We start from the raw sequence: 25,398 nt of genomic DNA on the forward strand, positions 1-25,398 counted from the left end.
CACACATGAAGGTAATATGATTGCATAAGAATCAGACGAAATGCTTCATGCACATACAATAGCTGTGCTCAGTTGGGGGCCTCTTTGCATGGAAACCACATGAGGAGGCAACCCCAAAACCCTCTTTTTCCAAGACTCCTCCCCTCAGATGGCAGCTAGATGCAATAGCGCTTAGCTTTGAAGCATCTTATGCCACCTGAGAAGACGACTAATGCTTCTTCTTGTCATTTTTCCAGAACAGAACAAACGCAGTTTTGAAAAGAGAAGGAAAGGTCACATACAATCCCCCACAGACAGGGTACAGCCTCTTTATGCCCATTCATACAGCCAGGGAAGTGATGAATTCATGGCACTGCTACTTGCAATTTAACTGGGCATGAGTCACTTTCTAGATGTAAACAAACATTTTTGTTATGCAGCTAATTACTGAACTGCAAATGAGATACCTCAGCAACAAAGAACAATACCCTAGGGACCAATTTCACTTACAGTGAAGCATGTATACCAGATTTACATGACAGTGATACCACCACTGTCCAAGAAACTTCATCCATTTGGAGCAAAGCATTTGACCCACAAGGACAGCAAATCAAGACTGTAAGCAAGGCCAGGCAGCAGCCAGGCTCTGCATTCACTGGGAAGATGAGCACATCTAGCCCAAAACATCAAACCAGCAGATGGAGGAAGCTGAAGAAATTCAAGGTCATCCAGGGAAACACTTTTGTCTTGGCCCTGAGATAAATCAAGACACTGCTGTCTCAATAAAGTGATAGCTGAAAAGAGGACTCGGATGTTAAAGAAAAGGAGAAGATCAATCCTACTGCCTCCTGCTGCTGGATTCTAGCTGCCTGCTGAAGAGGGAGCTTTATATATTCATCATAAAGAAACAATGCTTCCTCAAAGAAAAGCTTCATTCTTTAGGTCATTCTGCTTCCTAATGTAAACAACCCGAACAGCAAACCAGTACCAAAAGGCAGGCCACTATTTTACACAGGAAATGTTACCGAGATCAACTGCTGACTTTCATTTAAAAAAAAAAAAATAGCTTAAGGACTGATATCCATTTGTTGGTCTGGCCTCTTGGGTCCTTGAATCCACTTTATTATGTCCAAAGAAAAGTCTTTTAAGGACACTTGAAAATATACTGGCACATACTCCATGACGGAAAGTTATTCTTTTGCTCTTCATTCCTCTGACAGACAATCCCAGGAAGCTGCAACTTTTGAGATCTCCTGATCAGCTTCTCCTGTAATCACAGTCAAGCAGCAAGGTCAAAAAGGAAACAGTAGCCATAAAACAATTTTTAACACTGCTTTCTATTATTTTTTTTTCTTTAAGAATTACATTGCATGTAAGACCAAAAAAAAAGTGTACTTTCTCTCAAAAAGGAAGCATTTCTCCACTTAGATTTCAAAGGTTTTTCTTTCTTTTTAGCTTTAATGCTTTTTTCCCTTAGAGAGAGCAAGGAAAAGATACACACACACACACACACACACACAAATACACACACACAGAGAAAAGAACTATAAATGATATATCATGATCCCAGCCAGCTTCCTGTCCTGGTTTGCATTAACAGTGTCATGAAATGAAGAATGACATAATATGCAATAGTTCCCCCAGCTTTGAAAAACATATGTTAGGGTGGTGCATACACTCTAGAATACTGCAGCCAGAGTACACAACTGGAGCACTCAGATTTCCATTTGTGAAAACCTTCAGAAAAGCATTTTAAGCATAAGTTTAACTTTTAACGTATCTTTATCCTACTGGGGTCCTGTACCTTGAACTACAGCTTAAGGCTTAACTGATGCTTACTCCTTGTAAAAAGCACTATTTTGATGAATTTTCTTCCGCATTCATAAAGATGAACTCCCAGATGGACCAAAATTAGCATGAGGTCGCTTACCGCAGAGCTAGGATTTCACACTCAGTTAAGAATTTTCTTCAGATTAGCTTGGACAAACTGTGTCCTCAAAGGTGCAAGAGCATTAGACAAACGGTACAGAACTATACCCTTGCTGTGCACCTTTCTGCCTATATTCTCCATGAGAGTGTTGGGCTGTGCAGGGAGGGCAAAGGCATCAAGGAGTCCAAGGAACACTAGCTAAAGCCTGGAACTGCACAGATGAATGACAAGCAGGGTTTTGTCCACTTTCCTTGTAAGGTCATCATGGCCAACCCATTTTTCTTCTCCTCCCATAATGAAAAAGCACGAGGCAAGTTACATGCAAGTCTTTTAAGAGAAGAGCACAAAGACTCCAAATATGACCTGACCCCTCTTCCCCATTGTCCCCAGTGTCCCAAAAATAGGGGACCCAAGCTTTGCAGAAACCAGTATATACCAACATATGCCACTTTTGACAAAGCTTTTTAAAATTCTTTTTAACTATTCCAACTCGTTGGTGCTGCAGCAGCCAGAACAGGTGGGTTCTTCACTTGTTTTCGTGGCAATCTTGATATGCTTTTCCTCACTGATGTCTGAGGAGACATAGCATACAACAAAGGTGGTCGGGTTATCACTTAGCAGTCCTAAACTGCAGAATCCCTTATTTTGATAAGGATGTATTTTTCATGTTATTTCTTCCATTATGCAGCCATTAGTTGGAACCTGGGGGACCTGCAGACTGGGCAGGAACCAGGGAGAAGGGAGATGACAAAGGTACTCCTGATGATGAATTTTGCATGGCTGAGAAGTGTCATGAAACTCAGTGCACATGCACTGTATGGGGAGGGGGTGACTAAGAGCGAGCAATAGCTTTAAAGTCCTTCTCCATCCTGCCCAATAAATATGTGTCTGACAGATCCCCACAGGCCTATATATCATTCTCTCTTTCTGTAATTAGGAGACCAGCTGCAATTCCTTGGCCAGAGCCCAGCCAAGCTTCCCATGCTCCTTCCACTTCTCCACCAAACAATACTAAGAAGCAAAGAAACTGAACACAAAATTTAGCATGTGACAAACTCTTCCATGTGTGACCTCTGCACCACACAACCTGTGAATCTATGTGAGAACGACTTTCTGCGTAAGGTCACAACAAGAAAAAAAGATGGACCTGGACAATCTATGAACTGTTTCCTACCATTTTCCTGCCTCTCCACACATCATCTACCATTTCTGCTCAATTTAAATGAACAAGAAGCATAGATCCCAAGATATATATGTGCCATCTAGAGAAGGGTAGTTCCTTCTTTGGTTCCGATGAAGATACTGCTAGTTAAATTCTTACTGGTGGAAATTATATGGCCCCAGGAAATATTTTTACAGAGCATGAGAACTTAATCCCTGAAGCAGGAAGAGGCCAGTGTCAGAACTCACTTCCGTTCTGTATATCCAAGATAATGAAATATAGCTTTTGCAATGTTTCCCCTTCCTCTTTTCTCCAAGGAAAAAGCTACTCTTTCAGGAATTTGCTGGTACCTTGAGACTGGCCACTGGATATAGCAATTGCTTACAAGAGCCTGAAAACTTGAAGTAAATCTAAACAGTGCATGCCAGTCTGCCACCAGTGAGCTTAGGAAGAGCTAACTTTAACTGCTGTCCTGTGTATCATCAATCTGCTGCTCCCCCTATTTCCTCCTGGAACATTCCATTTAAAATAAAAGATTTAAAAAAAAAAAGAATTAAATATCACAGATCAAAATGATTCCCCAGCAGGCACTGAACTGTGCTACACAGGCACCAGCAGATTTGATTAAATCCTGTGAGCTCAAGTTTTACCCTCAAAGCTTGGTACCATTTTGAATTTAATTCTTTTAAAGAAAAGGCAAGAAACCCAGGATAGGTCCTGAGGGGCTGCTACAGCACTGCCTGGAAACATCCCCGGTTTGACTGCTGCCCCGCTGTAGTAACAGGAATCAAGACTTACCCATCCAAGTCCATACTCTTTGGAAAGCAACAGTGGGGATGCTCCTAAATCCATTTCAAAGTTTATTTCACCATAAGTCTATATAGTTTCCATGATAAGCAGCACATTTTGTCACCAACCTAACTTCAGAGAGTGCTGAAGTAGCTCCTTATCAGTACAGCGAATTGGCAGTGCAAACACAAACAACTAAACTCATCATCCCCTCCTGCTCCCATCCTGCGTCCCACATCCCATTTCCTCACTCATCTTCAGTCATGTCGCCAGCATGTTCATCAGGGAGCAGCACTCAATATTAAATCCAGGGCCTCTTCAAACTTAACCAGATGAATAAGAATAGGTCATATTTTTAATGGAGCTTGAGAGGACCATTCAGAAGAGATGAAAGGAGAGTGGAAGGAAAAAAATACATGTTTGATTCTACCCCAGTCTTTCAAGATACTGATCAGACAGCGGGTTAGTTTTGTACAGGATACAAAGGGGGGAATCACCCTCCACACTCCTACAGACTACACACTCCTATCACTGTAACTGCTCTGCTGTTACAGTGGTAGACTCAGTGTCCAGAATTAGTTAAAAAAAGAAATGACTGCTGGGAATGACAAGTCTGTCAAGACAGTAGGGAGCATATTAGGCTGCTGTGAAGCCAAGTGCACTTAAAAACAGTCCATGCCACAACTCTTACAGGAATCCAGTTCTGTCCTATAACAAGATACGGCAGATCATGTGTTTCCTGTAGACAGAAAATATTGGTAAAGGGCCTTCAAGGCTTCCTAACAGATGCTCCAATCTCTAAAAGCTTGGCAGGATGGTGAAATCATGTTGCTATGCTCCCCTGGTAGGTGCACACTCTGTGCTGGGGTGCAGGCATGCTGGATTCTGCAGCTCCTGGACACCTCAATGGGGAATGCCCAAGTGGCAAAGCCCGCATCTGCAATGCGTCAAGAGGGAAGGCCACTGTGGTAAACAGGCAGCTAGGGAGCAGAGGGTGAAGAAGCAAATGGCCACAGGACTACCTAGTGCACCACAGCAACATCCTCCCACCACCATCCCACATGTACCAGGGGTTCATGAGCATGACTGCAAAGGTGCCATGTCCTGGTCTTTCTTGCAAACCCTAAATTCATTACACAGCTCTAGCCCTCTAAAGTTATAGATAACACATTAGAAAACACTAAAAAGATCAGGCCCCTAGGGTGAGATTAGGCTCCACCTATGCCTTAGAGGATACCAGGCCCATCCAAAATCACCCCCAAGAAGTTATCTAAGGACTTAAGTAATCAATTTGGTCCGCTGCTCAGTGTCCTTTGCCCTCAGTTATTCATCACTGCCCTGCCTAATTCACCATAAAGGAATTCCTGAGGAACTGCCCTGCCGTCAGGAAGGCTCTGTTTATTCAAAAGCAAGACCAAAAACCACCAATAATTGAATGATTTCACTTGGCACAGACTGCTTAATTTAAACAGATTTCTTTAGCAGAGCAACAGTTCTGAGGTGGAAAAAATTCAAACATTAAAAAAAAAAAAAAAAGAAAGAAAAAGAGGCTATGTGCCACAAGTGCTATGCTTCGCTGTGGACCCTTCAGCATTCCTGCAGAAAGCACATGCTGCAGCAAGAAGAACCACTGCAAGTTCTGTACTTCTGGTCCCCATTGGCTTTATACTTCATATCACATTTCTGGAGTGCTGGGTGTGACCAGTGGAGAAACTGGTTCCTGTCCATAACTTTTGATTAACTTACGCTATTGTCCCTTACTTTTACATTTTAAGATAGGGCCGTTCCTGTCACAAGATGTCTGAAGTACATTGGCCAATACTGGCAGAATACAAATTATTAAAACAACACATGCATTAGCACTTATATAGTCTTTTTAATAGCAGTATAATATTTTCCTTCCTCAACACTTTCTACCCCATTTTATACACACTGCAAGCAACCACTCTACACATCAGAAATAGCAGCTGCTAGACAGCAAATAAACTGTTTATGTTTGCAAATGGTATTAGGATTCCATATTTGCAGAGCTGTGATATAAGACATTAGAAAGAGAGCTTTCATTGCTTTATTTAGGTAATTTCTGTTTAACCTTTTCATTCCACATCCTCCTCAGAAACTCAGAAAACGAGTGATGGGCTAAAGCTATATCAGAGGCTCAGAAAGAAAGGTGCATGTTTAAAGTATTTCAACTCTAACCCGGTGATTACAGCACAAACCTAGCATTTCATTTCCCAAAACACAGCACAGGACAATACAGGACTAAATAGGAGGCCATTCAATAGAAAGCCAGAGAAAAATTGAAAGTGTACCCCACAAGTTCTGCAGCATAATGATCTCTCTGTGATAATACCTTCCCCTTTCTTGCAAAGTCACATGAAAACATAGGTTGCACAGACACAAATAGATATTCTTCTACCACAGCCACTTGGCTGTATTATATCACCAAGTTTAGCATTTGTCACTAGTCACATCTCTAAAAAAGCATCACTGTGGGAGTCCTTTCCAAGAGACCTTTTTGCAGCATGTTGTTCCTGGCCTGTACCATGTACTTAGTGTCAGAAAAGCAAAATAATCTTTTCCAAATTATTTGTATGAAAGCTTCACACTCTATCAATTAAAGCAGGAAATGGGATGTTAAAGAAAAAGCACACACTTAGATTTTTCCATAAAACCTTTGCTATTAATACACCCAGATTCACTCCATGCTGTGTTTATGATTAGAAGCCCTTGCGGAAACATCAGCTGGTTAATAATCATCTACATCTGTCACAATATCCCATTTATGCCTCAGCCTACATCCTTCCATTGTTTTATTAGCTACCTTCGATAAATGATTGTCAGAATTATTTCCTCTCTGTTTGCAGAAATAATCTGAAGATGAAAGGCAAGAAAATAAAACCCCAAAAGGTGGTGCTGACTTGTAATACAATTGGGATGGCACATAAAGAAGATTCTTAAAGGTCTTGTGCATTGTTCCACCAGTAAAACAGAGTGTTCATTAACTAGGTTAATGACTGCCCCCCAAGTTCTGAAGGGTCTGACTGACCAGCCCCAGGTGATCTGCCCTTTCTCAGGGTTCATCTCAGGAGCAAAACTCTGTGACCCCAGCAACTGAAGGGCACAGATGATTCACTCGGGAGCCACCAGTGCTGGTGGCCACTGCCCCAGTACTGGCAGGAGGCCAAGGCAGCAGGTCTCTGCAGGACCCGTAATTAAGCCTCTGTCCTGGGGATATTAATATATAACCCATGACGACACAGCTACCTAGCCTGCAACAGGGACCAAGCCCAGAAACCCCTGCAGATGTTTGAAAGGTAAATGCACAGCTTATTCAGTACTGTCATGACCAGTGACATCAAAACCTCTGTTCTGTTGGATTCTTAACTGGGAAAAAAAGCTAGAGATCTCAGTGGTTCCAGAGACTGAAATAAATTGGTGGGACAAAAACGCAGTCTATCACTTTCACAAGTAAAAAGGGAGAGAAAAGGACAACATACATTTTGCAGGCAACAGAGACCTAGGACCACATCTATAGCCAGGGCAGTTTCCAGACTGATTTGCCCCATTACAATCTGTTTTCTTATTTAAAATGAAGCACATGACCAATTTCCCCCCAGAGGTATCACAACATCCTCTGATGACTCAGGAGCCTGGGGGCTGTCCTGGTGGACTGAGGAAAGCCCAGGCAGTCTGAAGGGGAGTATGCAAGCACAAGGCTACACAGCTTCTTTGTGAAGTCTTTGCAAGGACAAAAATGGCTCATGTCTCATGCTCCCTGCCTTAGATGGGATTTGGTTCCCCTTCCTCTGATGCCCTCAGAGGGAAGCACCTAAGATGGTTTGGGTTGATGAGTAACATCACAAAATGCTATAAGAGAATAACTAGCACTATTGAAATTTAATGAATGGTGATGGTAATGGAGGTAACATTGCCAGTGTCAGATGTCAGATTGCAGAGTTAACCACAGGCAAAACATGTTTCCAGCTTCCAGGTGAGAAGCAGAAGAAAGAAGATTCTTAAATACATACAACGGGTGTCTAACGGCGATCCGCAATCTACTGGAAACTTGCTGCTGAAATTATTCAACTGATCCACTAAAAAGTCACTAAGAACGAGCAAACATTGCTGAAAGCAGTGTTTCAGGCTGCTTGTCAGGCTAGCTTTTGATGATGGCTGCTGCATATTAAGGCATTTGATGCACCCAAAAGCACGAAAATAAAACAATTACAGTGTGCAGAGTATTATCTGAGCCTTCATTTTTCAGCAAGACAAACACTGGTTCCACTGAAACCTCCTCATGTTTTGGTTTGCCATTGAAAAAGGCAGTCAGTTAATTTTTCCAAAGTGCTTTAACTAATCAAGCCTTAAACACAAACATTTGACCAAGGGAGGATAAAACATTAAAACAAAACAGCATTGTTTTGTATGGTGTGGAACAGGAGATATATTTGTGATTTATACATGAAAGAAAACAGCTGTTCAGTGTTAGGGGGGTGGAAACTGCCATTTTCCATAGCCTGTGTGGGATGCAGCCCACCTAGCCTAGCTTCTTGCTGAGCAGTGAAGGCGCTGGCATTTTCTAATCCAAGTGTATTAAGGACAGATAGTTCAACTTGACTCAGAGTTCTGTACCACAGGTGGAAGTAGAAGAACACGCTGCCTGAAGCTTTTTTGTAGGTAAGCAGACAGGGCAACAGTACCTTGCTCCTTGACTGCAAACAAAAGCATTCACCAAAACAAAAACCTCTGCCAGCATACCTGAGAAAGAGAGGAAGGACTGAGGAGTAGCGAGAGGAGATGGAGTAAGAGAAGAGAGCAGCATATGACAGTCTGGCCCTTGGACTCAGCAGGGCACAAGTAGACGGTCAGCTGCACCTCAAGACCTTGGTGGCACTGAGCCCTGCAATTCACAAAGATCTTGTCTGCTGCCCACACCCGCAGGGACCACACAGTCACACTCTGGCTGTTATGTACTCACTTCTGGCTACTTGTGAGTTTGTGACAGCATCATTGCCAGTAAGAATAAAACTGTACTCTCCCCAGCTTAATTAAGTGCATACAAATGTTCAGTTCCAAGTTTCATCAAAATTTAGATGTCTCTAAAAAAATATGTCTCATATCTTTCCCCATCTCCTCTCTGCTCCTCCACAGTTTAACTCTGAGCAGCCTCGCAGTAGCAAAAGCACAGTTCCCAATGCACAGGAGCCTGCCCAGTCCAACCCTGCGTACAGGCACCTGCACAAGCAAGCCACTGGCAGAGCAGAGCATGGCCACCAGCTGAACAGCAGGTACGACCAGACCCATTTTTATACAAACATTCAAACCCAAGAGCTGGCTTTCAGAAAGGAAAGCAGAAGCTGTCGCCAGGACTGCTCCTCTGCACCCCACTAATCCCCCAGCACTTTGTCCCCCTGCAGGTAACCCAGCAGCCCACCCTGGCTTCCCTCAAAGCTGCACAAAACTGTCCTGGGAGCTGCCCTGGAAATAAACTAGTCCATATGAAAAACAAGAGCTGAAGACTTATTATAGACCAATCAAATACTGTGCCTCGGAGCACCATAACCATATCATTTAATCATCTTGGATCTTATGAGGTAAGGAAAGAGAGGCAGATATTGTCCTACAGCAGTTAAAGAGATCGCTTTGATCAGGATTTCACAGAAGAAAATTATAAAGCAACAGTGTCTATTCAGGCTCGTGATGTCCCTCTCAAAGTTTCAAAATAATTCAGATGAAACAACCAGTTCCTGCATGCCCAAGTACACAGCAACAGAGACTGCCTTCCAACACAACTACTTCTGTACAAGCGAGTGAGAAAACATCAGCTACTACAGTGTCTACAACTACCTAAATTCTGGGTTTAGATTAATTTCACTTTAATGAACCATGATTTGAGAAACCACAGTTAAAAAACACACACACAAAACAAAGACTTGCTCAAGAGACCACCTTTGCAGGAAGGAGCTCCTGGCTTCAAATACCAGTGATTTGCACCTCACATTTAGCTTCTCCAATGGCAAACTGAAAACAATATTACTTAATCTATCTGGGAGGGGCTGTTAAGATTCTGTGATTAACAAGCAGGTCTAACAAGGCCAACCACATAACTGGACCATTTCTTTGTAAATATTGCAGGTAACCCCATCTCTATGAGAACCATTAGCTCAGTAGACAAAACATTCTGCAAATAAAAGATAATTCATATTGTAATTCACACTGTGTTCAGATTCATATTATAATTCATCATAAATATCTCTATCATTGTTCATGCAGCCTATCAAGATGCATCTCAACAGAAGAGTGCATCACAGCTTCACAGGAATGCTGGTGGAAGGTTTTTGCTCTCACTATGAATCCTGATATTACTACCAAGGATAACTTTGCAAGAAGGCAGAGTGTAGTAATCCTGGATGAGTTTTCTGCATCTGGAAAAGGGAGAGGTTTCCTCTTCTGAATCTGCTGCAAATGTATGAACCTCCTGGATCAGCTTCTTATCTTTGGATTCTCACCACTTTGAGCAGGTTTATATTTGCTACTAATATGTGAACAAGCTGCTGTGGTCTGTAAAAACAACTCGTTGGGAAACAACATCTTGGAAATTTCCAAACATTTCTTATATAAATAAAAAAAACTAATACAAAAACTGTGTTAACTAAAGGCTTTGATAATACTGTACTGGTTAAGCCCTGTAAGAAGTACAGAGTGATAGATCACAAAGCTTTTGCCTTTTTTATGCCATTTTTACATCATAAGAAAATTAAAGCAGTTTCAAAACAAAAAACAGTGGTATATCCTAGCACAAACTTTTGTGTGCTTGCATACCATCCCTGTCTCAAACAAATGCTCTGCAGCCCTTCACACATCAGAACAATGGCTTCCCAAGTGACGGAAATGGCACCATCCAAGAATCCCAGCAACACTAATACTGCAGCGTTTCCTGAAACCACTACAAGCCATAAACAACGGAGGAGAAGTCAGCCTGAAATGCCATTTTGACTCCATCTGTGCAGCAACGGAACAGTGCACAAGAGCCAGTATTTGCTCCTGTTTGGGTACAGCACATGGCTCTGCCACACAGGCCAAACCTTGCCAAAGTGCTGCCCGGACACCCGCTGCATGGCTCTTCTGCACTGGGCACCTCCAGCAGTGAGCAGAGGGGAGGGGGATTAATCTCCTCTGATCCAAGATAGCTCTGTAAATTAACCAGTAATCCAAATTCCTGCTACAGTTGGTGGAATGACAAAGGCATTTCAGAGACTAATTCATCCTCTTTTAAATAAGTGCCAGAGAAAGCTGGGTGCTTGTAGTAGCTGGTCTCTTCTGAGTAATCTTGCAGCAAGAACATACGCATGCATCCTCTCTTGCTGTGAAAATACAAGTTACAACTTACTCTATGAGATGGTTTCAGTTTTGTTGAGTTTGGTTTGTTGTTTTGGGTTGTTTTGTTTTTTTTCCCCAGTAACATACTCATCGACACTTTCAACTGCTACTTTTCCTGGAAATAAGCCTTTCCTCTTTTGTGACAAGTTGCACATCTTGCAGTAACTGAAAAAGGAGAGCACCAGATAAGGGAATCCTGTCTGCCCTGAAATAACTCTCCTGCTCCCTTGTCCAAGAAGATAATAAACATCTGCGCACAGGGGCATTACTAGATGAAAGCTACCTCTTTAACAAAAAACCTAATTAAAAAATCAAACAATTTCTAGGTAGAAGAATCCTCATGGATGTAGTCCAGTGTAGCAATTGAGGTATGTTACAACCTGAGCAACAAGGGGGTGCCGTCGAGCTGTCTAAATTACTGGCAAAATTTGCTTCTCATCTCGTTGGCTTTTTGCTCACCAAGTAATTGTAAAACACAAACTACACCATGTATTAATTTTCTCTCCAGTGCTTCCCAGATTCCTCTTCCAGCTATTTTTCATCACCTCCTCTTCCCATCTTCCCTTACTCTCACATCAGCACCACGAATTTCATCTGCTGAACAATTCTCCATCCCCACTCCCACCCTTGCAGAAGTCCCCCTTCTTTGACACATGGCTGTTCCCACCACCCCCCCTACTCCTCTATTCCCTACTTCCCATTCTGAACACAGCCCGAGAATGAGGATCCAAAACGCACCCAGTTATCCACATGAGGTGATGCAACAGGTCGGGTCGTGACCCCTTAGTTGACCAAGACCAGCTTTTTACTGCTAACACTGAGTTGAAGCTGGCTGCCTGGGAACATCAGTAGCAAGTGAGGCTGAGCTCCTAGCGGAGGGGAACTCCTCCGCTGCACCGTCCTGGCCGTTACAACTACCTAGCTCTCCTCATGCTCTTATCTCACCACATCACTTGTCTGTTGCAAGCTGGCCTTTAGGATATGGGTAACATGTTCTACTACAGCTGCCTGCTACAAATCTCTCATAGGAAAAGAACTAAGGACATCTGTGCCTATGCCTGGGAGACAGCCAGATGGCCATGCTGTCATCCTGTGGGCTTATGTGGGCTTTCTCCCACTCACATCCTTAGATTTAAAGTTCCTCTACCCACCCTGACTAGCAGGAGCATCAGCTTCTACTATATTTATTTAGTCCGTCTGTGCAATGGCATCAAAACTAGCTTTGAGTAATGTTTGAATAATTTTTTCTTCCATTGTAACAGTTTACTAAAGAAACAAAATGAAGTGGTGAATATGAGCTATGTATTATGCAGAGACAGCTCTGAAGCTCTAAAATCAGACAATAAACCAAGATCAGCTTTTCCCTGTACTATAAAGTTATTGGTAGATAGCTGTCTCTCAGGCTAAATGCACCATGACATCTGAGTTGCTGGGTTTTTGTTGCCCTGAAAACAGAAAGGGCAAACACAGATGTGTCCTAACCACCAGCCAAGAAGAGCAGAGGGCCTCCAGAACTGAACCATCATGCAACTGTGGCATACAGGAGAGCAGAGCAAGGTGCTGCCTGCACCCCTTGCACCAGACCTTTCCCCGACTGCTTCAAAGGCTTGAACCTGGGAGGTCACTGTCAGGCCCTTTTGTAAGGGCATTAAGAATGGCTCAGCCCAGACAATTCTTCATGTGTTTTCACACCGACCTTCAAGGGACGGTTATCTTCCCAGCAGCTCAGCCCCTCCAATAGGCTCTCCAGTGGGTGCCAGGACACAAAAGGGAAATCCCGGGAGGGACCCCCTTTCCTGCAGCAGCTCTAACAGCCCCTGGCTGCTATCTGGTGACCCAGGCAGACCCCAGCATGGGTTACAGCTGCCAACAGCAACCCCACCCCAGACCACACTGCTCCTTGACACACCTGCACAGCTAGTCTCCAAATGCTTTATCATCTTAGCAAAATTGCCTGAATGCATTTTGATGCAGGAATTCTACATCAGCACAAGGCCCAAGAGCCCTCTCAAAAGTGCAAGGAAGGATATTTGACCTGTAGAAAACAAGCATAGAAACACAAGCCTTGTCACCCAATTAAACAAATAAATGCATCATAACATTTTGTAATTATGTCCATCTACCATCTTCCTTTCTCCTGCTAGAAATATCCCAACAATGTATTTGCTGAATTTCAGCAATAAACTTCTCTGAACACATGACACATTCTTGATCAAAAACAACAGCTCCATCCTGTATCTTTCACACGGGTGCAACTGCGAACCAAAATGAAGTCCACGTTGTAACATTTGGCTGAAAAGCACGCCCTGTAAGTTAGTCACAGAATGACAAGCCTGGAGAGTAGCTGTCATGGTTTAAACCCAGCCAGGCAGCTCATTCACTCTAGGGCTAGGGCACACCAGGTTGACTAAGGAGGGATGAACTGGCCCAGGTCAGAGAGGGTGGATACTGTCCTGGGTTTAGCAGTAGCAGTCAATTTTTCTCCTTCTTGGTAGCTGGTGCAGCGTTGTGTTTTGACTTTCAGCACTGTTCCCAAGCTGAAAAATTGACTGCTACTGCTAAAACCAGGACAGTATCCCAAACAATTTCCTTAAATAAATGGAAATTAATTTACATTTCTTTTCCTCATTCAAATCATCATTTTTTGTGTTGTTGGTTTTATTTTTTCTTTTAGTACTTTTTATTATTATTTTCAGGCATACATGGAGTAGGAATGACACTACGACTACAAAGATACAGGCACAAAATGAGCCAGCAATATTTTAAAGAAAAATAAAATACTGATTTTTTTTAATTATTAAAGATGATAATTAGCTCATCAATAGCGTTGGAACTTTTAGAGAACTACTTTGTTCAGTTACGTAAAAGAAAGACATAGGCAATTTGAAGAAATGAAAAAGGACAAACCTATTTAGAAAAGAACAAAATATGGAACACATAATATTCTTCTAGTATATAAAAGGCTGTTACCGCTTGATTTGGGATCAGCTATTGGTCAGCCTCATCAAGAATAGATGAGAAATAAAATAGCTTGATTTTCAGCAGTGAAACGTTTGTATAGATGTCAGGGAAAGCTTTCTAAGTATAAGGACATCTAAGATCAAGCTGCTTTAGAAAGGGTACATATACAGACAAATGAGTAAAAGAGGCAACATGGCAGGGAAATGACGTATTATCCCTTACAATGGTGCTAAAAGCCTCTAGCAACTGACTGTGCCAACAATAAACAAAAAATGGTTGTTGCAAGTGTCAGCAGGTTGGATCCATTTTTCACAGAAACAGGCAAAAGCAATCATTTCCAAATAAATAACGCACAGCTTACAAGTAATGTCTTTGAAACTTTGTAATACTGTATTCTCTTTAAAATAGCCTGTTCAGATTTAGACTGCATTTGGGGGAAAATCACAGTATAAATTTTCCATACACTCCTTGCATAAGTGTTTGGAAAGAAACATCCACTAGCTGACAGCACAGTTCTGCCTTTTTTTTTTCTCTAATGAAAACTGATCTTCATGACAAAGTCAGTTTTCTGTATGACAGATTATTTTGTTACTTTTTAGCCAAAAACTAAGCTACCACTTCACTCTAACACTTGCTCTTTTCTTTCCACAGTCTAGACAGAAGACTGTAACTACAGTGATTCTGTAGTTACACAGATCTCCAAATCCTTTCAGTTATAAAACCTGGGGTTTAAAATTTTAAAACATTTTAACTAATGATGTGGTTCTGACTAGGACTGTCAATAAATGTGTTTGCTGCAGGAGCAACACTCAGCAACACAATCAGAGATTGCCATCTCTGTCCCAGTAGGGCAAATCTTCCTCAAGTTACCAAGGGCAGGGGGAGAAAGGAAAAACAACGGTGGATGAATGCTGACCCAGATCTCATTGAAGGTAAAATCCTCAGTGTTCAATGACGCCAAGACTTTGTATAGGGAAATTACTAGTTTTCCACTATCGTAACTAGCTAAAAAACAATCAGGCTGTTTACTGCTGAATGCCACCTGCTACTGCCTGGCAAAGCATGTTCAAACCATATACAAGGCATATTATCAAAATGAGCCAGGCTTTTCATCTTCAAATCTAGAAGTGCTGTGTTGAAGAGGCAAAATTATCCCCATTTGAGGGCAGGAGAGTGGAAGGGGGAAGACAGGGAAAGAGGGACACATAGACAAGAGGGCTTCTCTCAGCAGAATGGTAGCCAAGGGATGGATGGGACTCAACTACCCCAAGCTCTATTGTTGCATCTTTTCTTACAGGCTGCACACTTAATGCAGCAAGAAAGGATTTCATGTTGTACATTGTTTGTCAAAACACACGCAGAAAAGCAGCAGCTAGCAAAGCATCATATATTGCTTATTGCATCACATTCTGCTGGAATCTGGAAGGGGATGTGGTGGGTCAGGCTCACAAGTCCACTTATCAGAAACAGTCTCCATCAGTGAACAACAGCAGCAGAGGCAAAACAAGGTTTGGGGGGAATTACAAAAATACAGTAACCATGAAGCAGTCTACCACAGATTGAGGCCTATTATCTTTTATTTAAAACAAAAATATGTGAACTAATGTTCCTTTAAAAGGAAAGAAGAAAAAAAAAAATCAGTCACGTAATCTGTGTTATTCAGGAAATCAAACTGGATGATCACAGTGACCACTTCTGGCCTTGCAATACATTAATTTTAAAAAATTATCAAAAATCAATTTCACTCTCTGTGTTTTTCCCCATGAAGTCCAAAGAGCTTAGGAAACTACCCTGCATCTCCTGGATTTTACTATAATTCTTCCTTTATTGATTCTACAAAACCTTTGGAAATCAAATATCTTTTCATTCCCAACTTCTGTGAATAATCAAAACTTTGTTCAACACTACAGCTTTTATTCCAACACACATAAATAGTTTCTTGACTTGCACAAAACCTGAAACCACTTTAATCAATCAGCTATATATAGTCTGGATAAATACTGATGTTGAGATTCTGGGTATACAGCCAATCCTGTGCTATTTGCTAATACTTTGATCTAAACTCACATTATTTTAAGAAGAAATGAAAAATATTCTGGGGAGAACAAAGACCACAGTAAAGAAATTTGAGCCTGTTAAAGCTAGAGGATATTCACATTAGCTAAAAATTCAACTAGTTCCAAAAGCATTTCAAAAGACAGAAATACATCTAGACTTAACACAAAATGAGAACACAAATATCCATAAATTTGTTATTTTGTTACTCCCACAGGAATTCACTCTTGATTTTCCAGAAACCTACCACTATATTAAGTATTTTTAATAGCATTAGTAGACAGCACTACAGTCTTATTGCATGTGTACATAACATACTGCTCCATTTTCTATGGCAGCGTTATAGCACAGGTGATTTATATCTATGTAACAGAAAGAGCTATTCTGTAGAAATATCACAGGAAATGACACACAGGAAATAAACCAACACAGACATCTTACAATCATTTCCTAAGCTCTAGTGCAGCAATCTGCTGAGCTCCTGAAACAACCCAGATGCTGCTGACGCAAGGAATGAACAAGCACCAGAAAGGCTTCCCTCTCCCAGCATGGTTTCTGGGTCCTGAGAGGATAAAAGGATGAACAAGGCAACAAGTTATGGCACAGTTAGTTATTTGCCACCTGGAAATATGCTTTATTGGGTATTAACTTTTCAGGACTGCCATGGTTCATCTGCAGTGGCTATGGACAGATGGGGGGACCTGTAGCAGCTGTGAAAACAAGAAAGGTGAAGATTAATGTGTGGTGAATGCTCAAGTAATGGCTGGGGAAAAGAAGGCCACATGGAAAAAAAGTTGCAGTAAGCCTCAAGCCAGAGATTTCTCATCTTCTCATCTGTCTCCCTCATGAAAGGGGGCTTATAAGAAAGATCGGAATAGATGTTTTAGTAGTGCCTGTAGCAATGGACAAAGGATAATCGTTTTAAACTAAAGAATGCTAAATTCAGACTAGATACAGGGAAGGAATTTCTTACAAGGGTGGCAAAACACTGGAACAGGTTGCCCAGAAATGTGGTAGATGCCCCATACCTTGAAACATTCAAGGTCAGTTCAGGAAGGGTTCTGAGCAACATGATCTACTTGAAGATGTCTCTGCTCATTGCAGGGGGCTTGGACAAGATGTCCTTTCCCTTCCAACGCAAACCATCCTGTGAACTACCCCCACACTCATTCAGATAGCACCATGTTAGCATGTGTTACTCTGCTCTAATGTTCAAAAGCATCCGTTCCCTTCCCACAAGCTCCCCACTGCATTAGGTAGTAGACAGAGTAAAAAAAAAATCAGCCCCTGCCCTTGAGAACACGTAATTCAGGTTACAGCAAGATACCAAGAGCTATAAAGAGATGACTGCTTTTCAGTTGGGTTTGCCAGCATGCAACAGAAGACATGCCCTGGAAGCCAGATGAACACGATAACATTTTAACATGGATTTTATTAAGAAATGCTAGGACATAGCCCATAAAGGTTTAACCAAATGCACGGTAAAGAGAACTGCTTTTCATCTAAGTAAGTTTTACCAGTTAAAAATAGCCAGAAAATGGAGAAACATCTCATCCTACTATCTCACTATTGCTCAATATTCTATTCCCCCTCACCCTTCATACAGCCTTTTAATAGAAATTAAAATAAATGAAAGCCACATATGCAGATACATATACATTTAAACAAACAAATGCATCTGACATCAGTGTCCTAGGCTAAGAATCAGTATGAGAAATCTTTATACTATTATTTTATAGAAAAAAAAAGCAGAAGTATTCTATATGAATTCGCATACACAGAGGTCTACACACACAGATTACACTGGCACACACTTTAAACGTAATTATTTCTTCCCATTTTTTCTTACCCACTAGAAGAATTAAGTAGGGCTCTTTCAAGATAGCAATCAGGAGAACATCCATGTAATTCCATGACACTTGTTGGGGTTTTTTTTCTGAAACAGAAGTCCTTTCCTCAAAACTTTTCATGTGCAATTTTACCATTACGTGCATGTAGCTGGTGAAATATCTAAAGCATGTCAGTTAAGCAGCAAAGAAATATAGGACTAGTTTTACTACTGTATAAATTCAAAGTCAAAAGATACTGTTAATTTTTTTTCTTAAGTGGCAATCAGTCTGCCAGTCAAAATGCCCTTTCCTGTAGAAAAAGAATGAAGTTTTGAGAAAAGCAGTACAAAATTTGCTGTAATTACATGAAACTTCCCACTGTAAAGTATAATTTTCTTCAGGTAACTAAAAACCAAGGAATCATAAAATACACACATGCTGTGTAAACACATAAACCATCTTAAAAACACCATTGTCCCAGTAAAGCTGATGGCAAACTTCCCACTAACTTGAATAGCAACAGAATTTCATCCATTGTGCCAACTCATCAAGCAGAAAAGAGTAAAGAAAAAGCTTTGCAACCTAAAACTAAACCAACAAATAATCACCACTTCTGATACCTTCGATCTTCCAGGCAACTTCTGACCCTCCCTCTGATGTGACAACAAGCTGATGGTTCAGTGCTTAGGTAGTTGATTTACTGGTCCCTGTGACACAGATTTGGAACATGCCTGGCCCTTTCCACCATTTCATGCCCAGCAAAACACAACACAGCAGCTCTTACATCAGTTGCATTTTAATAGTGCAAGAAGGGATCCACAACATTAAACCTCAGTTTTGCAGTGACTCAATCCAGAGCACTGCACTTCCTAAAACTGGGGGTTTCTTTTGGTTTTGTTTTTTTAAGGCTAGAGGGAAGTTCCTCAGCAATCAGTGTGCAAGACGCCTTATCGCCTTATCTATCAGCAATGCAGGGAAGTGGGTGGCACCATTTGTTTTCCATTCAAATTCCACTAGGGTCCCAAATGAAAGGGAGTTTTGCAATTATATTGTCACCTCTTCAAACATACTGCACAAACTTCAAAGTAAGAACACTTCTGGAAAACAATTGGCTTAGTAGGCCCAAAGGGAGAAATATACCTAAAGGCCTAATGTCTTTCATAAGATACTGGACTCTAACAGCAGCTGTTACTCATGCACAAACCAACCCACTTCTGGGCAACATAAACAGCAACTGTATCAGCATATGAAAAGCAGAGCTGTCTTGTAAGACCTTAATGAATGAGCTGGGGAGCTGTAGCTACATTTACCAGCCCAGCTACCTGAAAACTAAGTTCTGCAGCTTCCACCAGATCAGTGTTGCTACAGGGAAGTGCTTATAAAACTCCCAAATTTAGCATACCTAATTTGTTTGTTTGCTTTTCAATTTTGTGCATCAATCTTTATATTCTGAACCCCAACAAGAGGCTAGACAGAACAGTAATAAAATTTCAGGTTACATATAAGCATACTACATGGACCAGGCACTAAGTTTGCTTGTAACAGCAAATATAAAGACATATCCCACAAATTTCTTTTCAATACAGTCCACAGTGCTTTTATAAAACATCAAAGGTTGTGCAAGCCATGACCATGTGAACAAGAAACACTCTCTTTTGAAGTGGGAATACTCAATACCCATTATTTTCTTTTCTGGATCTTCTATTTCCAATATCTTTTTACTGTCCTATTTGACATTACCCTTTATTAGACAGTCATTGGTTTTGAAATATGTCATTCTCCAATATGAAAGTGTAACATACATTTTAAGAGATCAGTTCTATACACAAGACTGTAGGGAACATGTGATGTACATAATTTTAAGAAGAAAAATATAACCAAAGGCAAACTTTTCTGACTTATCAGAATAGAAGATAATATATCACTACATCACACTGTAACGTTTCACAAGACATTGGAAAGAGGGAGCAGAAATGAGAGCTCATCCTTACCAGAAGATATACATCTCTGAGCAGACAAAAAGCAGCAGCTGTTGGAACCTCCAGTAGGGATTTCCAGAGCCTGTTCATAACAGTGATAAGGCTCAGGTGAGAGAACAATGATCTACCTCGACTGATAGTGAGCTCAGCTAAAATGCTTCTTGGAGAAATATAAACACAAATACTCCTTCTGCTCCTGTGTTCACACGTAGAGTACCACTGTTTCTGCTCAAGGCCTGGATATATCAACCGGGAAAAACCTGGGGTGATGCTTAAGGCATATCAGCTATGCTACCCACACATACCAAAACCCTGCCACCTCGTGTTACAGCGAAGGAGGATAAGCTCTTCAGCATGATGGATGAGATACATCTTGCTGACCACAGAGCAATAGCAGGCACACAGGTAGTTATCGTAGTGGGGCCGCAGGTCAGCTAGCTCCCTATGCTTCCCCAAGAAGTTGCATTCCCCTTCCCATAACACACCCCAGCATCTCCATAAAGGAAAGGTGCCACTTTGCTACTTTCACCCCATCATCTTCCCAGCAGTCCCAGCTTACGGAAGAGTCAAACTGGATATATGTAACAGGGAGAGCAGCCCTATTGCTGGAGGGTAACATTAAACTTTGTCAGGCATTTGCCTAACTTTCTGGTGTCACCTTTACTAAGGCTGATGATCCTTGCTACCTGTATAGTAGAGTTGTCAGGCAGTGGAGGATGAAGCTGTGCGGAGAACACCAAGGCACTGGGGAAATTAATGTATAAATAGAAAATAAGGGTAGACAATAACTACAGCTAGCCAGCTTTGGAGATAGAAATATTACCTCAACTTCAAATATTTAGGGTGTTATATATTCCTTCTAAAGCTTCACTGCAAAAAATGCATACACCAGATTGACTTTTTAGGAAATCAGTTACTCAGCTGTATTTAGTTTATCCACCTTTGCCTCTCAGTAAGAAATTGTTTCCTGAATACAGAGCTTTAACAGCAGCCTACAAGGCTTCCCTCAGCAGACCAATATTTTCTTCTGCTTCCTTGTACTTCTCCTCCTGTACACTGTGCCTGAACATCAGTCACAGGGGCTTGTCCAAAGAGCTACAAAACTTCCTTCTGCCATCTCCCTATCTTGTTTCACATGAAGTTTAAATGTACAATGTACTAACCTTATATGTTCCTGAGAGAGTTTTTAAGGCTGCTCTGTTCCATGTTTTATGTGAAGGCACTGGTGAGTATTCTCATGTTTGATTGGCTTCCTGATCATTCTATCACAAACGCATTTCTACACACACACAGCGTGTTTCTACACACACACCCCAGGCCCAGGTCTACAAACTTGTGGCATTTTCTCATCCAATCAACCACATGAGTAAGACTTTCACTTGGAAAGGAGATAAAGAACCAAGCCTTGTTTTTAATTACTTTAACCTAAGAACAATTTGTTACACGAGCCTACAGATGGAGTTATGATCATATCTTAATTAAACATCTGAGTCCACAGTCCTACTGCATATGCCAGCAACGTCTGGGCCATAATTAAACAGCTATTAAAGTAAGCACACAGTGACCTCCTTAATTATGCATCAGCAATGCTTCAGAAGAGGCTCTTCTGAAAAATTACGTGTCCATCTTCCTCAGGCTATATCACCACTGAAGATCCCATGTGAACACATGCCAGTAAGTACTTCACTCTTACTACCTTCAGCATGTTCGTATCTCATGCTAACCAGCTCTCTTTCTAACTCAGGCTTTCTACACCTCACACATGCCCAACAAGTCATTCACCAGAGCAACTTTGGAGTCCATGCTTGTGTCCTCTGAGTGGCGCCCAGAGGCAGAGCAACACTTTGAAGCCTATGTGCAATGGGCAGCAAGCAGGTTCTTGGGCTGCGCAAACGAGGAGCCCTCAGAACCAGAGCCCATCACCCCGCAAAGGGAATGGTCTATGTGCCTTTGTCCTGTGGGAACTCCAGCAGCAAGAAAGAGCTTGCTCCTGCACAGCCCAAGAAAACATACCTTGACAGGCACTTTCTTATTGCCCAGTGCACATTGCCCCTTTCCAAGCACACTCTAGGCTGGTAAATTAGCACAGGGTCAGCAGGATATTAATGCCTTCTTTGTGAGATTAAGTTTTAAAGCACCTCTATCTCCAGCACATACTTTATTGGAATACTTGAGAAAGTTCAAGCGGTTATTAACACTAACACAGTCTGCACACCTCTGCCTGTACAGGCCATCTGCTGTAACAGAATTCAGCTGCAACATACATGCAGGAACAACCAAACTTGTTACTGTGATTCTCTGAGTAATTTCAGGTCGTAAAACTGAACAGATGGCACTTGTGAGCTTTAGTCAATATCTTGGAATTTTTAATTAGATTCCTGTTCAAGTCAGTCTGCTGGCCTATAGCAGGAGACCCCAGGTTTCAAAGCAACCTTAGGAATCCCATTGCTCTGCCTGCTAGAAACCACTACGTCAGAGAACTGCTGCAGGCCCAGCTCCTGCTGTGTCCACCCCAGGAACTGGTCAGCAGGTAATTAAAAGAGCAGAATTAAAGGGACAGCCCAAAAATGCAGCTACGCCTTAGCCAAAATGCAAATTAATGCTTTAATGCACTGTGCTGTTTTATAATTTTAGGATGCTCTTGGTATGTTTATCATTAGGAATCTGCATACCGTAATTATCTCTTCCATGTCTTTGCATAGTTCTCAAATTCACCTTCTTCCACTGACAAACTCACACTCGGTTTTCACTGCTTTTTGGAAGCTGCATGTCATCACAAGCAAATTGAAACAAAACATACTGGCTGCTGAAAAGCTGAAGAACTTGCAAGGCAACACACTGTGTATCTATCCCAGCGCACTGAAAGTTGGTGAAAACCACCAGCAGGCTCTGACGGCTGAGGGACATAATGCCCCAACAGACATTAGTCTCATTATACTTTAGAATCAGGTCCAATACTTCCTTTCACCAACACAGGTCAAACAAAACCAAAACTCAAGCCCCCATCAGATTGACTAAGGTGACAAATTATGACTTTTTATGAGTGCTGCACTATCTAAAGTCTCAGTGACACTTTTAACCTGAGGCGATAAAGCATGGCACTACACACTGGAACTGTTAAGTCTAGTTGTAGCAATCACAGCGGCACAGCATCACAGGCGTCCTTTTATCAAAATCAGTTACAAGTTGCTTATTTTGGGGTGGGTTCTTTGTATTACTTAACCTTTTTGATGAGGGAAAACTCAAAAAACTCAGAAGAACTTCTAGACTTGTAGTCATGTTCAACATAACACTGATGACTCCTGAAAATCCATTTTCATTTTATAATATATCCTGAAAGTATAAGCTAGTATTAAAAATAACCTGTCTGTTTTAGAAAAGAACAGGCTAAATATTCTGCTATCCAAACAGCAGCAAATACAGAGCTTGTATATACTTGCTCCTGTGACACTGGTGTCCTAAGTTCCTTTGAAATGGCAAAATCTTGAAGTCATTACAAAATTAGCAATGCTCCACTATGTACTGATTTTGAGAGATGAGTGGGTTACAAAATAAAACTAAATATATATTATTTTTTTAACTGTCTGAATATCATGTAACAATCAGCTAACACTCACCTGCCTGGTGTTGATGAGTCAGAAAAAACCTGCAGCTTGGAGAGTTCCCTTGTTTATTCAGCGTCATCTTGCCCCAAAGCATTTTTGTCAGGCAAGAAGAGCAATCTTGTCCTAGCAAGGGATGAGACCAAATCCCTCTGAAACTGCAGCCCTCACCAGCGTATGTGCTTAAACTCCTAGGGAATGAGGATGAACTGGATGTGCTGAGGTCCAACCCTACTCCCTAGGACTTTTTGATGTGCAAAATTGCCCATAGGCCTAAACTTCCTAAAAGCTAGTTTTGTCAAGGTTGCCCAGTGGATTCCTGCTACAAAGCTCAAACACATATGAATTTTGTGTTAACTAGTAGCATACATGGTGTAGCAGATAGTATACTAATGGCAAACAATGCTGAAGCAATTAAAAATAATGAAAAGTTGAATAAACACTCTCATCACTCTTTTCTAAAACATCATGATTAACTCTTTTTAAATCTCTAAACCAACCCTTTTATTTCACATGACAAAACTAAAGGGGGTGGAGGAAATGTGCTCTCCCATAAGCTCAGTTGCATCAGGTCTTTCAAGCCCTCAACCAAAGCATCTCTCTTTCATGTGCCATGCGTACAAGTTGTGACTACAGCAGAAAACCATCTGATGATCACCAGAACAAAACTTTATCACTGCTCTGTCCTTTGGGGACAGTGAGACATCAGGAGTAGGGCATCTCTTTGCTGGTAATTTTATGTCTAATTCTGGAACAACAGAGTCTACACCAGAAACTGCTGATCTCTTCCCCCTCCGTTGACAGACAGGCATCTACCACATCATAGGACTCTTAATAGCTGGGCAGAAAAAAGCCTAAAGCCCTCCCTCTCCCTCCTTAAGTACAGAAAATTCCATCTATGCTATTTACAGATTTGGATGCTTGTCAGCCTGAAGTTTTGTAAATACAACCTATTTTGAAGGCAGAGGAATTAAAAGTTGGATGAATGCCTTGAGAGAAACAATTCAGATAGCCTACATTTCCCCAGGAGCTGCTGTTCACTATTGATTTACTCTAAAACTTCAAAGGCAACCAGCCAAAACAAAATGGTAAGACCCAGGGACTATGGCAAATTTTAAGCTGGATGTACCAGGATTGATCTATAATGTTTCATAATCCAATTTATACATTCAGAAACAAACAAACCAAGAAAATAAAACCAAACAAACCTTGCATGCTATTTGCTCTCTGCATGCCTTGTTTCCCTATGCATCCCGGGGTGGCAGCACAGAGGAAGGGTGGGATGTATTCTTAATGCTGTTCTTGCAGCTCCACGAACTGAAGAACTTTTTGCTGTAAGTCTCTGTTTTGGTAGCACTGGCAATCTGAAAAACAAAAACTGTTTTGTTAACAGATATATCCCTAGATACATTAGAAGTAAGTTTCATTCTGAACCACTGCCAAGTAAATCATTAACCTCTCCCATGCAAAGGTAACAACTCACATGTGAAAAAAAGGGCATAGAAACATCTCTGCTCAATTCATATCTCAATTTACACGTTCTGTGCAGACAGCTCCTAAGCAGCAGCTAAAAGCTTTCTGTACAGAAAGGAAAGCTGGAAACTGATAATGCAACGCATTACAAACACGTGCTTCAAGAGAAGCTTTCATTAAGCTGGTTTATGTCTGTTTCCCAGGTTTCTATCTGGGAAACATAGCCAGGAAAGGCAGTCTGAAATAGGCCAGCACC

General features: G+C 41.4%; 1 protein-coding gene across 1 annotated transcript in view; it reads right to left on the reverse strand.

The window, feature by feature from the left end:
* TIAM2 (TIAM Rac1 associated GEF 2) overlaps positions 1-25,004 on the reverse strand; it is a 137,330-nt gene extending 112,326 nt beyond the window's left edge. The window contains exons 1-2 of the mRNA XM_061378593.1: positions 24,878-25,004; positions 1,156-1,246 (exon numbers count right to left, since the gene is read on the reverse strand). The gene's annotated coding sequence lies outside the window, so the exon portion shown is untranslated. The remainder of the gene's footprint in view (positions 1-1,155; positions 1,247-24,877) is intronic.
* Positions 25,005-25,398: the final 394 nt, after the last annotated feature.

The sequence above is a fragment of the Neopsephotus bourkii genome, unplaced genomic scaffold (assembly GCF_033783945.1).
Source record: "Neopsephotus bourkii isolate Nb327-2 ecotype Australia unplaced genomic scaffold, CSIRO-AGI_Nbou_v1 NB_1767, whole genome shotgun sequence".
Taxonomy (NCBI): Eukaryota; Metazoa; Chordata; class Aves; order Psittaciformes; family Psittacidae; genus Neopsephotus; species Neopsephotus bourkii.